This window comes from Dromiciops gliroides, chromosome 2 (assembly GCF_019393635.1).
Source record: "Dromiciops gliroides isolate mDroGli1 chromosome 2, mDroGli1.pri, whole genome shotgun sequence".
In the NCBI taxonomy this organism is placed as follows: Eukaryota; Metazoa; Chordata; class Mammalia; order Microbiotheria; family Microbiotheriidae; genus Dromiciops; species Dromiciops gliroides.
This window is the reverse complement of record NC_057862.1, coordinates 13,605,081-13,624,674: the sequence shown is the minus strand read 5'-3', so window position 1 is coordinate 13,624,674 and position 19,594 is coordinate 13,605,081. Positions and strand designations below refer to the sequence as shown.

Below are 19,594 nucleotides of genomic sequence, written 5' to 3'. Positions count from 1 at the left end.
GAGAAAGTGTGTGTAAATAGTATGCTTCAGTTTGTATTCAGACATGAAGACTATAAACTTCGTGCAAAATCCCCAGCAGGAAATAGTGATGACCAAGCCACATACAAAAAGAAGGGCATTTTTAAAAAGGACAAGTAGCCCTGGGGAAACCCAGAAGCCTGGAGGGGGCTCTTAATAGGCTCTTTGAGTGGGTGGGCTATAAGTGTGAGCCCACCATCAGCCCTGCTTTTTTAGCATCCAGCCCCTCCCCCTGCTCCAGGTACTCTCCTATATTGGCCAGCACCACTGACAGCGCCAAGGATGGCAGAGAGCTCCTGCTGACCAAGTGTGGAGGCAGGGGCTTGGAGATGAGACTTTGGTCTCTAGCTTAGAAAGTCAGGGTCTGTCTGGCTTCTGCCACTTTCTTTTTTTAATAAACACTTTTATTTAAAGTTTTGAATTACAAACTCTATCCCTCACTCTCCCCCTCCCTCCCCTTCCCATTCCCTGAGACAGTAATTAGATATAGGTTATACATGTACAATTATATGTAAAATATTTCTATATTTCATTTTCTATAAGAAGACTCAAATAAAAGAAAAATATGAAAGAAAGAAAAAGAAAGGAAGGAAAGGAAGGACAGAAGAAAGAAAGAAAGAAAGAAAGAAAGAAAGAAAGAAAGAAAGAAAGAAAGAAAGAAAGAAAGAAAGAAAGAAAGAAAGAAAGAAAGAAAGAAAGAAAGAAAGAAAGAAAGAAGGAAGGAAGGAAGGAAGGAAGGAAGGAAGGAAGGAAGGAAGGAAGGAAGGAAGGAAGGAAGGAAGGAAGGAAGGAAGGAAGGAAGGAAGGAAGGACAGAAGAAAGAAAGAAAGAAAGAAAGAAAGAAAGAAAGAAAGAAAGAAAGAAAGAAAGAAAGAAAGAAAGAAAGCTTGCTTCAGTCTGTATTCAATCTATAATATCAGGTCTTTCTCTAGAGGTGGCTAGTATGTTTCATTATTAGTCCTTTGGGATTGTCTTGGATAATTCTATTGCTGAGAATAGTTAAGTCATTCACATTTCTTCATCAAACAATACTGCTGTCACTGTGCACAATGTTCTCTTGGTTCTGCTCACTTCACTATACATCAGTTCATACAAGTCTTTCCAGGCCTTTCTCAAATCATCCTGCTTCTCATTTCTTATAGCACAATAATCCATCACCATCATATATCACAACTTGTTTAGCCATTCCCCAATTGATAGGCATCCTTTTGATGTCCAATTCTTAGCCATCACAAAAAGAGCTGCTAGAAATATTTTTGTACAAATAGGTCATTTTCTCTTATTTTGGATGTCTTTGGGGTAGCAGTGGTATTGCTGGATCAAAGGGTATGCACAGCTTTATAGTCATTTGGGCATAGTTCCAAATTGCTCCACGGAATGGTTGGATCAGTTCACAACTCCACCAACAGTTGATTAGCCACTTTCTTTTCCAAAGCAAACATAGTCGGCCTGTCCCAGTAATGTTAACAGCTGCCACCACCCACATGTATAGATTTGAAAACCTCCAAGCTTTTCCTGGTTTCTGACTGATAAAGAAATCTGAATTAGAGAGCTCCAAGACCAAACCATCTCTTCCTTAATTGGGGAGAGCGATTTCCCAGAAAATCCATCTGGCTGAATTTTCCTGAAGCAGTGGGGTGTGAGAGGGAGAGAGTTGGACCTGGAGTCAGAAAGACATGGGTTCAAATCTTGCCTGAGGTGCTAACAGCTTGATGTTGGGCAAGTCATGTAAACTCTATGGGCTTCCGTTTCCTTTTCTATAAAATGATACAGGTGGTTTCAATGACCTTTCAGGTGCCCCCATATCTCTAAATATAGGATCTTGCCAAAGTTTTAGGGATGCCAGGAGTAGTGAGGAAGGCACCCCCAGTAACCCCAAGTGAGAGATCATAGCCATGATCAGAGAGGTAAAGGTGGAAGTGGGTCCTCAGAAGTCATCAAATTTGACCTCCTCACTTCATAAATGGAAAAAAACTGAGTCACAAACAGGCAAAAAGACTTGTCTGAGACTAAATAGGCAGAATATGGCAAAAGGCAGAATTCAAACCCAGGTCCTAATCAAGCATTTGTTCTACTGTTTCGTGCTGAAATCCTACCTCACTGCAGTCCTGATTTCTCAGGACAGTCAGAAAATACAGAGATCACATAACAAATTGGAGTCTGCCAAAAGGAAAAGTAATCCAACACAGGTGGTTTCCTCACAATAGAATCCATCTGAGCTTGCATTCATGTAACACTTTACACCCATGTTTTCCTACCCACAGCCCTGTGAGCTAGGGACTGGTAATTATAGTGTCCATTGAAGAGAGGAGGCAACTGAGGCTCAGAAAGGTTCAGTGATATGTCCCAAGTCACACAGATGAGAAGTGGCAGAGCTGAGATTTGAACCCTGATCTCCCCTTCGTACCAGCCCAGACCAGGAGCCTGTCCACTCCACGCCCTCCTCACCCTCCTCTAGTCAAGCACAGCAGGCATCCTCACCCCAGGGCACTGTCTCGAAGAACGTGAGAATCCCCCCGAAGCAGCAGCAGCTCCTAGAAGGCTTTGGTCTTGCCCATTCCACGGCACTCAGGCAGCAGGTCTCCAGAGGAGCAGCTCCTCTGCAGAGTTCGGACTCTGGAGAGCAAATGAGATCACTTTGCTGTGGGGCTGGACTGTTCCTCGCTGTCCTAAGTCTGAAAAGAGCACCAGATAAGGATGGGTCGATAACAGACAGAACTCTGACTTACCAGGCAGGTTGTTAAGGAGGGAACCTGCAGGAGGAGCTTAGGAAGCCCACTCCTACACTCTGCCAGGAGTTGTGAAGGGTTGTGGCTAAACTCCAGCCAGAGGAAAGGTCTTCAAATGTCTCCCTCACCCCAGCCTGGACCCATTCCCCTTATGAACAGCACTAATAATGAATGAGTGGCATTTATGTATCATTTATATGCATAACCTCACTGGATCCCTTCCACAGCCCCTGAGATAGGTCTTACCATTACTACTGTGCTCATTTTACATATAAGCATGAGCGAGGCATCATGGCATGGAGTAATGGCTAAAGGACGACCTCTAGAATCTGAAAGACCTGGGTTCAAGTCCTGTTCCTGGAATAGTCTGGCTATGTGACCTGGGGAAAGGGATTAACCTCTCAGAACCCTGGGCAGCTTCTGAAGACTCTCAGTTACAAAAGAGTTAATTTCTTCTTTCCTGAAGAACATCTGACCTTGTTACTGCACAGTAGTAACTGCTTAGTAACTGTAATTGCTCAGTGACAGTAGCTCCCTATTGTCTCTAGGATAGTTGAACACAAACTCATCTTATGAGTATTTGAAGCCCATTGTGATCTGACTGTGATTTCACTGTCTGAGTAGGATGATCCACCTAAGTTGTAGCCCAAGCAGTTGCACTTGATGTTCCCTGGACACATCCTTCTCTTTCCTGCTTCAGGGCCTTTGCCCAGGCTGTGCCTCATGCCTGGAGTCCTCTCCCTCCTCACCTGTATTTCTTCAAGGGTCATAAGCTCAAGGGCCACTTCCCAGAAGGAGTTTTTCTTGAGTCCCATAGCTGTTAGTGTCTCCCTACCCCCAAATTGCTTTTCCCATGCACTAAATGGGACAACACTCAAACCAAGGCCCTGGGCATAAGAAAAGATTTCCCTCCTAATATGTAGTTAACAAATGGAAATAGAATGCCCTGAATAGTGGGATCTGAGCATTGAGCAGATTCTTCCCCTTTCCCTCACAAGAGAGACCAAAGGTAGAGATATATGAACAATCAAAACAGAAAAATGGATCTTCCAGGTAAAGCAGCTGTGAAGAACATGGAAATGGTGAGAATAACCCTATTGCCAGAACACAGAGGAGCATTTGGCCCAGCTTGGACTTTCAATGACTGGCAGGTACATGGAAGCTGTGGCAACAGAGCTTCAGGACTATGGTGAGAGATAGGAATAAGAGAAAGACAGTGTGGAACTAAGGGTGGACAAAGGGATACTAGAACAAGGATATGAGGAGAACCCAAGGAAACAGGGAAGTGGGATGCAGATCTGCTACTTTCATTGGGATCTCAATTCCATCCAGATTGCTGGAACTCCTTAAGTGATGCCCTACAAGTTTTGAGAAAATGTGACAAAACTTCTGAGGGAAAGGGTAAAAGGATCAGAGACTTAGCACATGGGATTAGCACTTATCATAATGCCTGGCACATAAATACTTATTGACTGACCAACTTAGGGAAATGAACTTCACCAGAAGGGAGCTTGTAAGTACCACTTTGTTAAGGGGGCTCAAATACTAGTCATCTCTCTTCTTTCATAAATTGCTTCTGTGGTGAATGATATTGTTAGCCAGAATGCTTGCAGTGGACATTGGGAAGGCACTTGGAAATACATACTCCAGATTCTTACATTTCCAGGGAAAACTCTGGGTGGAAGCAAAGTCATACTGATTATTTGTTAGAGGCAGATTCCCAAGATTAAACCTGGTTTCTTTGAAAGAGAGGTCAGAAAAATTACATATAAATAAATTTTAAACTTTTTAAAAGGGGAAGAAAGGGGGCAGCTAGGTGGCACAGTGGATAAAACAGCGGCCCTGGATTCAGGAGGACCTGAGTTCAAATCCAGCCTCAGACACTTGACACTTACTAGCTGTGTGACCCTGGGCAAATCACTTAACCCTCATTGCCCCACAAAAGGGAGGGGGGGGTCAGGAACTGACATGGGTTTCATTTTAAATTAGGACTTATCTAGAAAGTACTGGATCTATGGTCCCTGTCGATATAATTAATAAGCTCTCACCTTTGCTCCCTATAACACATGGTACAGGAATTTAGGAGAATATCAGATGATCTCAACTCTTCCCCCCAAAATCCCATGTCTATAAAATAATTCTAATAGCAACTTACCTGTGTAAACTTCAGAATAAATATTTAGAAAAAAACACTTAAACAAAACACCCTTTTTTCTACCTATAATAGTATTCTATGTATAGCTATTATTCAGTAAAAGTTTGTTGAACTGAATTTCAAACCAGGACTTTCCAGTCAGAAATCCCTCTCTCACACACACAGAGTCTCGTTTTATGCTCATAATAACCATGTGAGCTATAAAATATAAGCTTCTTGGAGTAGGGACTTTGCAAGGTCCTGACACATAGCAATCCTTAAAATGCTATTGAACTCAAGTATTAGCACCTACCATGTACAATGCACTATACGATAGGTGTTAGCATTAGGAAGCCCAAATGAAACATTCCCTTACATTCTCCTGGGTGGGTAGAGCTCAGACAAAAGTCAATAATTACAAAGTACAATAAATACAAAACGATATGAAGTCATTGCAAGAGGGACTACCTGGAGGTACAGGAAGACCTTCGTGTGAAAGGTGGTAGGGTAGTTCAGGATTCTATTAGAGGAAGAGTGTTCCAGACAAATGCTTCTAGGCTGAATCAGAAACAAACAGAGCAAAACCTTTAACTCAAGAAGAGTAGCAAGTACTAACAGTTTTGCCTGGCAGGGCTCATGATGTTGCTAACCAAGGTTTCTTGTGCTAAATATTGGTGGCATCAATTTCCTTTGACTCGCTCAAGATTTAATTTTTAAAATAACCAATTTTCAAAATGATTTAGCTGGACATCCACATTTTGAGGACCTGTGGTATGGTTCTGCCAGTGTGTGTCCTCGTTCTACCAGTGCAGATAGCAACCCCTCTATGTCTTGGCAGATGGTCTTTGAGAATTGCTGTGGCTAAAAAATTCATCTGCTAGATTGTATTTGTGTAGTGCTTTAAGTTTTGACAAGCTTTTTATATATATACACAACTGTGAGGAAGGTGCTATTCTTAACCCTCTTTTACAGATAAGGAAACTGAGGCTGAGAGAGGCTAGAGGACTTACCCAGGACCACTCATTTGGGAAGTTTCTGAGACAGAATTTGAACTCAGGCCCTTCTACTCTAAGTCAAGGATTCTTTCTGCTGCACCATCTAGCTACCACAACAGCGAGATATGAATTTGGCTGAATTGGGTCAGACTGGTCCTTGGGTGACAGAAACAGAGTCTGTCCCTGGACTCAAAGCCTTTACTGATTGATGAAACCTGTCAGAGATTGCATGTTTTGACCCTGCCTTCCAGATGCCAAGGTCATGTCCATGAACATCAAGAAAAGACATGAGAGAACCTCCCATCAGGTTCAATACAAGCATTTCAGAGTGTTCCATCTGCAGCCTAGTACAGAGAAGGAATGCTGTGAGTTCAAATCCTCCCTCTGCCTCTTACTACCAGACAAGTCACTTCTCTTTGGATCTCATCCCTACAAATGAGGCTGGACCAGAGAACCTCTAAGCTCTTTTGAAACTCTAAACCCTAAGATTCTCTGACAGGATTCATTAATCCCTCATTTATTGATTATTGGATATGAGTGTGAAACCTGATTAACTGAGTTAACTGGGTAAAATTAATTTATAAGAAATCACAGACTCATAACTGGAAAGGAACTTAGGCATTTTCTAGGGCAACTTCTTCATTTAATAGGCAAGGAAACTGGAGCCCAGTTGTCATGGAGCAATAAAGCCAGAAGAAACCTCAGAGGTCGACTAATCTGACCTCCTCATTTTATAGACAGGGAAACTGAGGCCCAGACAGGTGAAGCCCAGATCTGCCCAAAGTCACACAGCTAGCAAGAGATGGTGCAGGATTCTGCCTCAGTTCCTCTGACTCCAAGTCCAGGTCTTTCCACTGTCCCACACATCAGCAAGCAGACTCTGGAGATGGCTTTGTTTTTCTTTCAGTCAATAGTTTCAAAGTTCAGTCATGAAAAGAAAGAGCTGACACCCTGCCCTTTTTGTGCTACTAGAAAAGAAAGGGGCTCTCCTGTTTTGTTGGCAGTTAAGGGTCCCTGTCCTTCCCCACCAGGACCAAGGTGGAAGCTACAAAAGCCAATTGCTTTGCTCCCTTTGTACCTGAAAGGCCCAACCTAACCCTTCTACCATCCTCACATCTTCCTTCTATTCTTTCCCAATTTTATTCACAACTCTGGCCTCAATCCTCCCAGGAGTCTCCAGACCTGAAAGGGCTAAAGGCGGGAATCTGCACTGTGTTGATCTAGCTAATAATACCGCATTGCTCTAATAAATGGCACTTATAAAGTTAGGACCTTGGCTAGCATCCAATCCAACCTCCACCTGAAAAGAATCCTCCCTACACAATAATGCCTAGCCATCTAGCCAAGTGCTTGATGAAAGCTTTCCAAGATGGCAACGGCAAGTCAATAGGCCTCTTCCATCCTCATTTTCCTTTGTGCCCACCTGGTACAGAGCCCTAGAAATCTACCTATGAGTTCCCAGCTCACGTCCCACTGAGCGGGGCTGGGGTTTGGGGGATTTTGGAGGGAGGGAGAAGGACTGTTTGGAAAATGTCCACATGCCTAAAAACGAAAAAAGAATGGTATTAGCACATGATCATATGAGACCAACAGCTTGGTGAAAAGGAGTCTTCTTTAGAGGGATCATTTGGAAATGCCTCACCAATAATTTATCTCTTGTCAGCCCTATAGATAAGAATTTATTGCATCTGTCCAAAGTAAATCTCATCTGCTTTGCTCTACAAGGTTACAAAGGTAGATGTTGGGATGGGATGGGGAGGTGGCAGGAGCTAAGAGGAGGCTGTTGCTCTATTTGTCATCACTGCAGGAACTCGAAGCCAGCATGGTTCATGGTAATACTTCCCCTTTCCCTGGGCCCAAAGATCCACAATGCAGCAGCTCACACATGCATCGTAAGCCCACACATTGGAGCTAGACCTCAAAGGGACCTCGGAGACCACTGACTCCAACCCTCTCCTTCTACAGAAGAGGAAACTCAGGCCCAGAGAGGTTAAGTCCCTTGTCCAAGGTCACACAGTTGAGTTGAGATCCAAAGCCATGATCTCTGACTCATAATCCAAGTCCATCATGATAGGGCACCATCAGAAGACAAGCAAACAGGGGAGGGAAGCAGGAAGAAAGTGGGCTTCTGTTGTGTCCCTGCTCCCTTCACCAAGAGGAGGCAAATCGGGAGAGAGGGGAGGTACAAAGACCTCCTGACCCAGCTCGGAGGGCTGTGCCCAACCAGGTGTGTGTGTTGGGAAGTGTGGGTGGGGGAGGAAGAAGAGAGTGCCTCGGGGAGAACCAAGAGCTGCCTTGCTGACACACATAATTTCTACATCAGCAGCCACATTTTCAAGCTCCAATGGGTGGCCCTGGATAAACCACTAACCTCAGTTTCCCATCTGTAAAATAATATTACCTAGCTCGCAGACTTGTTCTGAGGGTCCAACAAGATAATTTATACAACCGTACTGCAAACCTTAAGGAGCTCTATAAACATCTCATAGCATATTCAGACAAATTAATCATCTATCGCACCCAAGCGGAAGATTCCTATATCTGTATGTACAGACACATACACACATGCACATACACACATGCACATGCACACACACACATCCAGAGCTAGTAACTGGTAGCAGAATATCCATTTTCCATCCACTTCACCATGCTGTGGTCATCTAGTCCCACCCCCTTATTTTACAGAAAGAGAAACTGAGGCCCCCCAAAGTGAAGGGACTTGCCCAAAGTCACAGACATAGTAAACAGCTGAACCAGAGTTCAAAGCCAGCTGTTCTAACCCAAATCCTGCATTCTGGCCATTGTACAACAATAGATGTTTATAAGCATTTTCCTTTAAAAACAAAAACCAAGTAGCATTGCAAGATATAGTAGCCCTCCTACTTATCCAAAAGTCTAATTTCAAACTTTAACCTCAGCCATAAGGAAGTAGCCAATGAACACCTCTGAGTCACTTAAATAATTATCACTAAGCCCACTGAGTACGCCAAGATCATCTACGGCATCCCGAGTCATCAGCAGCCATCTTGACTTTCGTCTTGCCACTGGACTTCAATGGCTCTGGAAGAGAAAGTGAGGCTGATGACTTTGTGCTGCTCTGCCTCGCTTAAATCCCATTCACGCATGAGTCAAGATGGTGTGATCTTCAGAAATGAAGGATAAACAACAGCTATTAAGCCCATGCACAAAATTCATGCTTCCTAAAAGAATCCAGACCTGCTGGCTCTTAGTTTACATTTAATCCTAAAAACCTTGGTGACTTGATTTCTAAAACCATAGAAAATCAGCCACAAACCTGAGTGGAAGGAGGGAATTACCCAGGGCAGGCTACTGAAAACAGAAACAATGAATGACTGGTAGCAAGGCAAAAAATAGAAAAATACTATTTATCAATCTAGTACAATAACTGGTGTTATCATTCTAGTGCAAGCCTTCAGCACCTCATGCTTAGACTATCACAATAGCCTATTGGTGCGTCTGCCTGCAGCAAGCCTCTCCCTACTCAAAATCATCCTCTGCTGCTAACGTGATTTCCCTAAAGTGCAGTCCAATCATGTTATCCTGCCTCCCTCCCTCACTAAACTGCAGTAGCTCCCTATCACCTCCAGGATAAAAAGCAAAATGCTCTGTTTGGCATTCAAGGCCCTACATAACATAGTCCCCTCTCACCTTTCCAGTCTTCCCACTCTTTATGACCATCCATGTACATTTCAGTCCAGTGACACTGGCCTTCCAGCTGTTCCACGAACAGCCCCTCCATCTCTCTGGCTGCCTCCCATGCCGGGACTGCTCTCCCTCCTCTCTTCCAACCACTGACCTCTCTGGCTTCCTTCAAGTTCCAACTAAAATCCCAGCTCCTGCTGGAAGGCTCCTCCAACCCTTTTCAATTCCATCACCTTCTCTTTCTTAATTATCCCCTACTTATCCTATATTTAGCTTGCTTTATATATGACTGCATATTGTCTCCCCCATTCAACTGTAAGATCCTTGAAGGCAGGGTCTGTCTTTTCTCTCTTTTGGCATTCCCAGAGCTTAGCATAGTTCATGGAACAAAGCAAGTACCTAATAAATGTTGATTGATCAGTTGAACCTAGGACCCTTGAAGTTTATGTAAATGCTTTTTTAAATGCTTAAATTATGTGAAATATACTATACTTTGAGTCAGTATAGTATGGTGGAAAGTGTTGGGCACAGGGGTAGGAACACTCGCTGTCTAATCATGTCACCAATACCAACTCTGATGTTAGACCTGCCCCTTAACCTGTATATCCCTTAAGCAACTGCCTAGGTTTCATCTACTAAATCCCAGAGGGATGGTGATCTTGGCTCATCCTGACAGAATCACTGGTGGTGCAGGCTGGTCAGTGGGGTTCCCCATGCTGACAGAATCACTGGTGAGGCAGGCTGGTCGGTAGGACTCCCCACCCCCACAGAATGATGGGTCCTTTGAGTGTTTGCCCACACTCTCCTCAGAAGGAGTTGCAGGAGGAATTCTAGGACAGATGCTCTCAGGCTTCAGACTTTGCTGGGCACTGAACCAGCCTCTTCCCCGTCAGGCCCCAGTGTGGCCTTTCTCACTTGGCTGGGCAGAGACCAGACTGAGCCTTTGCCCTTTCAGATTCAGTTGTTCTGGACCTTGAATATGGTGTAAGAGATAAAGGTGACTCTTGCACAAGATGAATTACCCTGCTGTTTACAGTAGGGAGCTGATAATGGCTGTGACAAAGCTAGCCATCCTGGAGAATAGGATGAAAACTTTCCAAAGTCATGCACCCACAGATTAAGAGCTGGAAGGGACAAGGAAGGTCACCCAGTTCAGCCCCTTGTTTATAACTGAAAAAACAAAAAAGAAGTGAAATGACTTGTCCAAGGTCATATAGCTTGTGAGTGGTTCAGAACCTTGCTGTATTTTATCACAATTCACTTTCAGAATGTACTGTTATAAGGTAACATACCTAGAAGAAATTGAGGTCCGAGAGAGTTAGGACTATCCGAAGTCACAGCAGAAGCAGAATTTGAACCCAGGACTTTTGACTACAGGGCCAAGAATCTTTCTACTTTATCAAATGACCTCCTTCAATTCAACAAGTCCTTATTAAGCTCCTACTATGTACAAGGTACTATGTTAAGGGGCAGGGATGTGAAGAGAAAAATGAAATCCAGGCCCTGTTCTCAAAGCTTCTGTTCTACCTAGGTTTGTAGCATTGACACAGAAAAGTAAAGACAACTAACATTGATACAGCACTCACCGTGTCCCAGAGCACTTTACAATTATTGTCCCATTTGAACCTCCCAAGAACCGTGGGAGGTAGGATCATTATTGTTGTTATCAACATTTTACATATAAGAAAACTGGGGCAAACAGAGGTTGAGCACCTTGTCCAGTGATAAAGCCATTGGAAGATAGGAGAGAACATCAGAGAGGGCAGGGAAAGCTACATCTAAGAAGAGACAGCTGAGCTGAGGCTGACGGAGACTAGCTAAGGTTCCTGAGAAGCAGAGATAAGCAGTCAGAGAGAGCATTCCAGCAATGGAGAATAGGCTGACACAGAGGCCGAAGATAAAATACTGATTTCAGAACAAGCAAGTCAGCTCCTTGGCTGGAATGTTGAAGGCTTCAAGGAGAGTGACACGGAGATAGCCAGGAAAGGCAGGCTAGAGCCATGCTGGGGAGGACTTTTAATTCCAGCCTGCAGAGAGGTTCCTTTTATCCTAAGGGAATAGGGAGCCAGTGAAGATTCTAGGGAAGGAAGGTAAATACAAATGGCTAAATCTGTACCATAGAAAGATTATTTTAGCAGTGGGGTGGAGAGCCGACCACAGAAGGGAAAAATTGGAACCCAGGAGGCCACTTAGGAAGCAGCTCAAGGGAAAAAACAAGTTAGGGAGGTGGCGTCAAGATGGCAGAGAAAAGGCAGTGACACACCTGAGCTCTAGCCCAAACCCCTTCAAATAACTTTAAATAATGCCAGAAGATAATTCCTGGAGCAGCAGAACCCACAAAAGAATGGAGTGAAATGATGTTCCAGACAAAGACAACTTAGAAGGTTGTCGGGAAAGGTCTGTCATACCTGAGTGAGAGTGGATCACAGACCAATGCAGGCCACGCCAATGCATACCCAGACCAGAAAACCAGGAACAGGTCTTGGGAGACACTGAATCAGCTGTGGCAACATCTGCTTCAGGAGCACTCAGCCCACAGACAGTAAGGTGGGTCAAACAACTGGTCAAAAGGAGATTACAGGGGTCTCTTGGCTAGCACTAAGGTAAGACTCTTGTTTTGCCCATACTTGGATCCAGGTTGCCATCCTGGACGGCAGTCGCAGGGTGGGGAGGAGTACTAGCACACCAGAGCTTGTGACCACAGTGGAGCAGGGACCCTCCTCACAGTTCCAGGGAAGGAAAGAGTTGTTTGTGATCACTCACAGACCACAGCAAAGGCCACCTTGCTTTAGATCACACCACCTTGGAAGAACTGAACTTACAAGTACCTAAAAGTATCTCTGAAAACAGCTACACAAAACCCCTGAAGCTTGGGACAGTGCACCCTCCCCTCTGGAATCAGATCCCTAGTTTAACAAAGAGTTAAAAGTCAAGAAATAGGGTGGGAAAATGAGCAAACATCAGAAAAAATATTCTGATCATAGAAAGTTGCTATAGTGTGTGGGGACCAATTTTTAATTGGGGAGTATTAGCTAAGCAGCTCACCACAATATTGGGACAAGGAAGGAGACTGACAGCCTCCCTCAGAACAGAACAAGATTTATTTTAACAAGAACGAACTTAAAAACACACACACACACAAACAGGATCAGTAGGATCAAGGGAAAGGAAATAAAACAGGGAAAGGGAAATTATACAACCTGAGAAAATACCACCGCTCAGGAATCAGCTGAGAATACGCAGCAGAACGCCTGTCGCCTTCCAGTGTCCCCCTAGAATGCCCAATTCTCCTCCCCCAATCCCAGAAAAACCCCACACAGCCCCAGCCAATGGGATGGCCGCTCTGACAGTCACATGACTGTCCTCACTAGGCTTCCAATCATTATAATTTTGCAGGCCCATGTAGGCATCAGTGAGTGGTGATGATGTGAGGTGCCAGAGCCATGGCAACGTCTACAACCAGTGAGTGGAGCACCGTTCGGTTTGTGGAGCCCCAGGCCAGTGCACACCAAGGCATTAAAAACCTCAAATAACAATTAATTCTTTACAAGTGACAAGGAAGATCAAAACACAACTTCAGAAGAAGATAACAAAATAAAATCTCTTACATGCAAAGCCTCCAAGAAAAATATGAATTGGTCTCAGGCCATGGAAGAGTTCAAAAAGAATTTTGAAAATCAAGTAAGAGAGGCAGAGGAAAAATTGGGACGATAAATGAGAGGGATGCAAGAAAATCATGAAAAAAGAGTAAATAGCTTGGTAAAGGGAGCACATCAAAAAAAAATACTGAAGAAAATAGCATCTTACAAAACAGACTAGGCCAATTGGTAAAAAAAAAAAAAAATTACAAAGAGCCAATGAAGAGAAGAATGCCTTGAAAAACAGAATTGGCCAAATGGAAAAAGAGGCACAAAAATTCACTGAAGAAAAAACTCCTTAAAAAGTAGAATTGAACAAATGGAAGCTAATGACTTTATGAGAAATCAAGAAACAATTTAAAAAAACAAAAGAATAAAAAAATAGAGGACAATGTGAACTATCTCATTGGAAAAACAACTTACCTAGAAAGTAGATCCAGGAGAGATAATTTTAAAATGATTAGATTACCTGAAAGCCATTTTTTTAAAAAAAAGAGAGAGCCTAGACATCATCTTTCAAGAAATTATCAAGGAAAACTACCCTGATATTCTAGACCAGAGAGTAAAATAGAAATTGAAAGAATCCACTAATCACCTCCCCCAAAATGAAAACTCCCAGGAATATTATAGCCAAATTCCAGAGTTTCCAGGTCAAGGAGAAAATATTGCAAGCATCCAGAAAGAAACAATTCAAATATCATGAAGTCAAAGTCAGAATAACTCAAAATTTAGCAGCTTCTACCTTAAAAGATTAGAGAGCTTGGAATATGATATTCCAGAGGACAAGGGAGCTGATGTTACAACCAGAAATCACCTACCCAGAAAAACTGATTATAATTATTGAGGGGGGTAAATGGACATTCAGTGAAAGAGAGGACTTTCAGGCATTCTTGATGAAAAGACCAGAGCTAAATAGAAAATAAGACACAAGACAAGCATTAAAAGGTAAATGGGAAAAGGAAATCATAAGGGACTTAATAGGGTTAAACTGTTTATATTTCTACATGAGAAGATGTTACTTATAACTCAGAATTTTCTCATTATTAGAGCAGTTAAGAGTATATATAAACAGAGGGCACAGGTATGAGTTGAATATGAAGGAATGATATATAAAAATATAAAATTAAGGGGTGAGAGAGGAATGCACTGGGAAAAAGTGAAAGGTGGAATGGGGTAAATTATCTCACATGAAAGAAGGAAGAAAAAGCTTTTGCAGTGGAGAGGAAGATGGGGGAGGTTGGGGGCAGGGCAAGTGAACCTTACTCTCATCAGAATTGGCTCAAAATGGTAATAACATACACACTCAGTTGGGTATAGAAATTGATCTTACCCTGCAGGAAAGTAGGAGGGGAAGGAGATAAGAGAAGGGTAGTGGTGGTAGAAGGGAAGGCAGATTGGGGGGAGGAGGTAGTCAGAAGCAAAATACTTTTGAGGAGGGACTGGGCGAAAGGAGAAAAAGAATAGAATAAACATGTTTCATTTCCTTTTTATGTTGGAATGATGTTTTATGACTTGGGGGTATGTCATTCTCTGTGCCTCAGTGTACTCATTTGAAAAATAAAGAAGTTGGGCTCTGAAATGGCCTCTGAAGTCCTCCCACCTGACCTCTGTGGGACCGAGTTACCTCCTTTAGGGATCTCTAGGGATCCTTATCAGGTACCAGGGCAAAGCAAATCTCCCCCTTCAGTGATATTGCTAATGAACCGGGGGTGATTCTCTAATGCCATTGCCTCAAGCCCCTGCCAGTGTACTTTCCTGAAGATAAGCAATTGATAATCAGTTTAGTCAGCCAACCTTAAGTAAATTTTAGGAAGGAGTATTTACTAAGGTGATAAAATAAGTATAGTTGGGATGGGAAACACCCTCTCCAAAAGTCTGCCAAAAAGCTCTCAGCGCAGACACTACCACTAGCTATCAGTGTCTGAGAAAAAAGCTAAAACGCTGGTGGAAAGATGGGATCATCCAGCATCCTCTGGACTTTAAAAGTATCATGGTCCCCCTCTGGCCAAAGACAAGGGGAATGGCCAGGGTAAAGCTGAGGCCTCTCCATCCCCTCCAAATCATCCGGAATATGCCGGTCATCCACACTTGCTCTATTTTCCATAATTCTCCAATTCCAGTAATGTTAGTGCTTTTATACCAGACCCACACAACATGACAAAATCCTCCAGCCAATTGGAGCAGGATCCTGAGATTTCACTTCATCAAATGGCTTTCCAAGACTTTTCATTCTTAATCGAAGACCTATGATTGAAATTGATGATTGGGCATCTTACCACTTACATTAAGTTGGAGTGGGTGACTTGGTTGACAAAATATTAACCAACCCCTACCTTATTTGAAAAATGAGGGTTTAGGCTCAATATAACCTAAGTTCCCTTCCAGCTCTAAGTTGATGAACCTAAGATGCTACCAAGCTGGAGAATCTGTGAATAGGAAGCTGAGGATAATGTCTGTCATGCAAAGTCTAGCCTAGGCACAGACAGATTGCTCTCCTCCCCACTTTGCCACAAGGGGATGAGTACTGAGTTTCTTTGGCCACAAAGATCATTGAATGGGGTCTAGATAATAGCAATCCATGTCACCAACAAAATCATGGGTCTTTTAAAAAATAGTAAGTCAATAAATATCTATTAAGTGCCTTCCCTCAAGGAGCTTACAGTCTAATGGAGGAGACAGAAAATATATGCAAAGGAAGCAAATTGAAATAATTAACAAAGGAAAGGCATTGGGATTAAGAGGGGAAGGGGAAAGCTTCCTGTAAAAGGTGGGAGGTCAGGGAGGTCAGTAGTCAGAGCAGAGGACAGAGAGAGTCCCACACAAGGGGTATAGCCAGGAAAAATGCCCAGAGCTGAGAAATGGAGTATCCTATTTGTAGAACAATAAGGAGGCAATAACAGCTGGCATTCACATAGCACCAGGCAAATAGAGTATTTCCAAATATTATCTGTGGTTTTTGTTTGGTTGTTTAGTCATATCCAATTCCTCCTGGCCCCATATAGGGTTTTCTTGGCTACACACACACACACATACACACATATATACACCTATATGCATATGTGTATTGTGTATGTGTATACATGTGTATGTATGTGGTGTTTTACACATATAAACATATATACATATGTGTATGTGTATATGTTAACATGTTTATGTGAAAATGTATGTATACCAAGACACATGTGTGCATATATAATGTATGTGTATTGTGCATGTATACAAATATGAGTGGTGATTAAAAATAAACTTTTTAAACTAATTCATACTAATGCATGAATAACTGAGAGCCTGCTTATCTGCCAAGGAGTTTTCGCCTTTTAAAAGAGGCTGTCCATATCCTAATTATTCTTAAATTGGTGCTATTTTAGACAGTTTGTAAAGCAGATTTGAGGGAGGGGTGTGTCTTCAAGACGTCACCTACATCTTACTAGCAGGAGATGTTCCCTCCATATACAGGTAATGAGATAGGCAAAGGTCAAATTGGAAAGCAGCAGATGGAGCCCAAGGCAACTCAGAAGCCAGGGCCACTGACCTTGAGACAAATCAGCTAGCCATTTAGATCAGCCAGCCAAAGGGGACTGCAGTGCCTTCAAGGTCCTGCAAACTGGTTCACTCTGGCAAACTGCTTCCATCCATCCTCTGAGATTCTGGATGTCCCAGAGTTGGGGAAGCTCTGGCTTCCCTCCAGACCTCCATTTTATTCTCTGTAGAGTAGGGATAAAGGAGCCTAATCAACATCATGGGACAATGAGGGGTCAGCAAGACCCTGGTGATGACTGCTGAGTGAAACTCTCTTAAAAGAACCCAGAATTCTAAGAAGGGAACTTCTAGCCAGAAAATGTCCCAGAGGCTGAAGTCTCCCAGTTCTAAGGAAAGTCTCCTTTCAGATGATTCTTCTCTTACTAAAGCATAAGATGAATTCAAAGAAGTTTATTTTCTTGGTCCAGAGGAACTGAATGCTATATTCCAAATTATAGAAAAATATTTTAACCATTTAGCCATGAGAATTAATAAGCGAACCTTAATGATTACAATAAGATCTAGCATTTATATAGCATCCTCAGGTTTGCAAAGCACCTATGTGTGTGTGTGTGTGTGTGTGTGTACAAAGATAGAGATAGATTGTTTATAGATATATGCATAGATAGATACACATATGCATGTACAATCTTATACATCTAAAATCTGACCCTGTTATGAGGTGACTAAGGCTGGTAAAAGTAAAGAGCCTTTTCTGGCCTGGGTCACACATCTAGGAAGCAGCAGAGGCTGGACTGGAACCCAAGTCTCTGACTCTGGTTCAGCTCTCTAGGGAGAATGGGGTGGCAGTGGGTATGTATATTTCATCCTTTTGCTGAATTTATGGAAGAGCACAACTAAGAGAGGCACTAGATGCCCAGGCATGGATGAATGGATGGGTGAATGGATGGATGGATAGATGGATGGATGGATGGATGGATGGATGGATGGATGGATGGATGGATGGATGGATGGATGGATGGATGGATGGATGGATGGATGGGTGGGTGGATGGCTTGGTGGGTGAGTAGATGGGTGGGTGGATGGATGGGGCTGGATCTCCCTCATTGGAAGGAACAGTGACATCCATAAGATCAAGGACCCACTGGAGTCTGAGTCTGAACCTAATATACTTGGTCCAGATCTGTCATTTTCATCGGAGTGGGGTACTCCTGCTGTGGAAACTCCCTACACTGGTGCAGATTTGCAATTTGCATGCAATTTCTGGTTTCTGAGAGTGGTCTGGGGCACTGAGAGGTTAAGTGACTGGGCCAGGGCAACACAATCAGTATGGGTCAGCAGTAGGACCTGAAGCCAGACCTTTCTGACACCAAGGCCATCACTCTTCACTCTACATAATCAGCTCTCATGTATGTACATCAGTGTATATTGATGTCTATGCATATATCATGCAAGAAGAGTTTTCTAGCTAAGAGCTAGTTCTCTCAGGCTGCTGCTGCTGCTATAATAATGACATTCAGACGACCTCACCAAACCATGCTGGCCTTCAGTCAAAATGCAAGCTAAAATGCAGATGGAAAGAGGAAGGGGTGAAGGAGGGGGGACACAGTTCCCCCAGCCCCCATCCCTTATTGTCACCAGAAACCGCAGGCTCGCCAATATCTGCTGCTGCTCACTGGCCAAGGGACCTTGTTTGCAAACATGAACAAGCCGGGTTTTGTTCTCTGGGGAGAAAAACAAACGGCAGCAATCAGAGAGAAGGCTACGTACCGGGCAGGCTGGCTGGTACAGCTGCTTCAAGGCCGCCTCTCATTCCCTCTGTGAGCCCCAGGACAGGGCAGGGAGGTTTGTGGTCCGCTGCCCGGCAGCAGCAGTGCCTGCTTCTCTCTCTCTCCAAGAAGGGAGGGAGTGCTGCAGGTTAACTGGTTGGAGGCTGGAGACACCAACCAGGGAAGGGAAGGGAAGGAAAGAAAAGGATTGGCCACTTCTTAACTACTTATGCGCTGACTCCCAGGCTGGACCAGCCAGTCCCTACACCGTCCTCCACCCGCTTTGATCTGTCACACAGGAGATTGATTTGGATCTGAAAGAGACTTCAGAGGTCATGGGACAATAGATCCAGAGCTGAAAGGAATATCAAGAGCCAGCTGGTCCAACTCCCTCATTATTAAAGGAAACTGAGGTGCAGATACCAGACATAAGGAGAAAGGAGGGGCAGAATTCGAATCCAGTTCACTTCTCGAAATCCAGTGCTCTTTTTACTATACCATATTGTAGTGGACTGTATTTGTGTGGTTCAGAGGATGTGTGGCTAGACAGAAAGTTAGGGAAAGAGACAGACAGACAGACAAAGACAGAGTCACAGAGACAGAGATAACCAAGCTTTTACTTCTATTCTGTTGGGAAGTTAGAGCAGGTAGAGATAAGTCCATAGAAGGTATTTTGAAAAAGGAGAGTGCACAAAGTGAGGGGAGGATTGTGTGAATAAAGGAAGTTTTCATGAAATAAGGGACCACTGAGCTTAGTCTTGAAAGAAGACTGTGAGGATTAAAGGAGGTAGAGATAAGGAGAGGAGTCCCTTCTGCACCCACTGCCTGGAACATCCCGTCCCACTCAACGGCACCTCTCAGAATCCTTGGATTCCTTTGACGCTCATCCCCAGGAACCCTCTCCCAGTTCCCTTATTCAAGAGAGCATCCCACATTCTATTTGCTTCTCTTTTTAGAGGTTGTTGCCTCCAAACAGCAGGGACAGCTTGGGGAAATCCAAAGATGTAGGCATTGCAATGTCAAGGTCATGGAATGATTAGGAATCCTACCCAACTCTGATGCCTCCACTATTTTGGACAGAACAATGAGCCCATGAAGAATTGTTTTGAAAAACCATGAGAGGGGACAGCTAGGTGGCACAGTGGATAAAGCACTGGCCCTGGAT

The 19,594-nt window shown here is 43.5% G+C and overlaps 1 protein-coding gene across 3 annotated transcripts in view; it reads right to left on the bottom strand.

Annotated features, from left to right (window-relative positions):
• ASAH2 (N-acylsphingosine amidohydrolase 2) overlaps nucleotides 1-18,563 on the bottom strand; it is an 86,178-nt gene extending 67,615 nt beyond the window's left edge. For 2 of the 3 annotated variants that reach the window (XM_043987132.1, XM_043987134.1), the window contains exons 1-2: nucleotides 18,431-18,563; nucleotides 2,500-2,693 (exon numbers count right to left, since the gene is read on the bottom strand). The gene's annotated coding sequence lies outside the window, so the exon portion shown is untranslated. The remainder of the gene's footprint in view (nucleotides 1-2,499; nucleotides 2,694-18,430) is intronic. The other variant, XM_043987133.1, reaches the window with a different exon arrangement.
• Between the last annotated feature and the right edge of the window lie 1,031 nt (nucleotides 18,564-19,594).